At 40.7% G+C, this 2,595-nt stretch overlaps 1 pseudogene; it reads right to left on the reverse strand.

The window, feature by feature from the left end:
- Positions 1–806: 806 nt before the first annotated feature.
- LOC110134411 (metaxin-2 pseudogene) lies at positions 807–2,039 on the reverse strand (annotated as a pseudogene).
- Positions 2,040–2,595: the final 556 nt, after the last annotated feature.

The following is a 2,595-nucleotide window of genomic DNA, read 5'->3' on the forward strand; positions in this document are numbered from 1 at the left end:
ATACTGGGGGTGAGTGAACTTGACCTACAAGCATAATATTTTGGGAGATAGCCATTTCCAGAGAAAAGAAGGGATATCCCTTCTGGTGCCTGAGGTGTGATTAACCTGACTTCCATAAACCTCACAGTACCTAGAAATAAATTAAAAAAAAAAAAATCAGAAGTGCCATCATCTAAAAGGAAAATGAATTTCTCTAGAGAGAGAGGAAGACGAAAATTATCATGAAACCTCTTTAAACAGCCTTAAACTAGAGGAAAAGTGATAGATTCCCAGGGTGCTTTCCTGGGAGCCCTTTAAAATAATCAGGAGATGGGAAACAGCTGCGTGTAGAGATCACAGATGTGTCTTCCTACCAACCCGCATGCTTCACACCCTGAGCACCTTCTTTTTCTCTCCTCAGGTGGCTCAGATCTTCACTGGTCTGATGAAAGCATGCCTGTTTGTGACGGGTCTGTGTTTTTATCATCCTGTGATACTTAGATTCACTGGTGCTATCTCTTCATCGTGCTCCCAGGATACCCTGTGTGGGATCCTTATTTTAAGTATGTTGGAATAGCTCCACTTTTCTCAATGGTAGAATTTTTCAAATCTTCCCTTCAGCCCTGTCTCTCAGACACCAATCATGTACAGTTGCTGGATCCTCGGGTTAAGAGGATTCTTCTGTCTCCGTTTCTTCACACCTGGGGCTCTGTCCATTGCTGCTGGAAGAAAAATGACACTGGACCCGATAAGTATTCCCCTCGCCTGAAAGCAAAGTTAGAAGTGCTCCATCTCAAGGCAGAAGAAGTCATTAAGTTTTGTTTTTTGTTTTTTTTTTTGGTTGTTTAAGCTTTATTTTTATATGCATACAAGTGTCAAAAAACCAAAAATTTCAAAGATACGGGGTACAACATATCAAATGAAATCATTTAAAATTATTTTAATGTATACACAAGTAATAATATAAAGTACATGTGTATGATACATTACATAATTTGTTCTGAAGTTTTGAAAAGCAGTATTTTGGGCTTTGAATTCTCATACTATTATCTATTACATCATTCAAGTAACACATATTTCAAAAGTTTAAATTTTTTAATAATAACTAAATTAACACATAACTCTAAGACAATCTGATAGATGAGCTGCCTTTGCCAAAATAGTGTTGTTCAATTCTTCTACAGAAAGCAAGGAGGTTGCTGTAGTTTTTCACCTTCTCAAAAAGTTCATCGCTGGTCATTTGTGTAGTAAGAATGGTATACAGATGGCCGAATTCCAGTGCATCTAGTTCAGTGGGCTGCTTATTGAAGAAATATGGTTGTGTTCCCAGTCTTTGAGAAAGAGCTTGACAGCACTGGTCTACATCTTCTAAGACCTGGTCCAGAGTCTTGTTACCCCATCCAATAGCTTTCATCTTACATTTGACTTCCCACTGTTTCTGATAGGCCAAAATATGATTCAGAGGCCAAGGGTAGGGAGATCCATGCCTAGCAAGAGTGATCTGTCCTACAGTAGCATCATCACACCACTGAAGATACAGCTCTGCACTCAACAGCATATTGTTGACTAATTCCATGTAGGCTTTCATTTCTGCTTTTTGGACTTCATTCAGCCCATCACTAAGAGAATGGCCCTTGGCTTTAACGAATTGGACTATTGGACCAAGTTCTGATACTACTTGATTTCCTACATGAATAAAAGGTACTTTACCAGATGGAGACATATATTCAGCATTTGCCCTGCAGACCACTTTGATAGGCAGATTACACATTTGCAAAAAGGCCTGCACAGCAAGAGAAGCTGCATTGTCAGAAAGCAAAATTTGCTCCCCTTTCAGTTCCTGATACAATGTAGCATTTTCAGGCCAAGGTTCTGCAGCTGGGATCTGGGAGACTAAGGCTTCCACAACTAGAGACATGCCGGTTGGGCGGCCCTGCGCCCGCAGTTCCTGCTCCCCGCGATCCTCGGCGAACTCCCGCGCAATCCCGGCGGCTCCTGGCACCTAAGAGGCCTGGCCCCGGCTGGAGCTCGGACTCCCACAGCCCACCCCGCGGCGACGGCAGGCCACCAGCTTAGACTCCAAGGTTACCACCCAAGTTTTTTTTTTTAAACTGGAGTATAGTTGATTTACACTGTTGTGTTCGTTTCAGACATACGGCAAAATATATTCATTCTTTATTCAGATTCTTTTTCCATATAGGTTATTATAGAATAATGAGCAGAGTTCCCTGTGCAGTACAGTATGTCCTTGTTGGTCATCTCTTTTAGATGTAGCAGTGTATTTATGTTAATCCCAAGCCCCTAATTTACCCTCCCCATCGTATTTCCCCTTTGGTAACCATAAGCTTGTTTTTTAAAATATGTGAGTCTGTTTATTTTGTAAATAAATTATAAAAATTTAATTTTTAAAATTTAAATCTAATTTAAAAAATTAGATTCCACATGAGTGACATCATATGATGTTTGTCTTTGACTTACCTCACCTAGTATGAGCCCCTTTTGATTCTCTGAATCACCTGGGCTCCAGGAGGTCACTGCAAATTCTTCCATCAGGAAACTGAGGTTGGACCTCCTTTTCCTATTCCTATGGCCTGAGACTCCAGCCCTGGTATTTTT

Source organism: Odocoileus virginianus, chromosome 10 (genome assembly GCF_023699985.2).
Source record: "Odocoileus virginianus isolate 20LAN1187 ecotype Illinois chromosome 10, Ovbor_1.2, whole genome shotgun sequence".
NCBI lineage: Eukaryota > Metazoa > Chordata > Mammalia > Artiodactyla > Cervidae > Odocoileus > Odocoileus virginianus.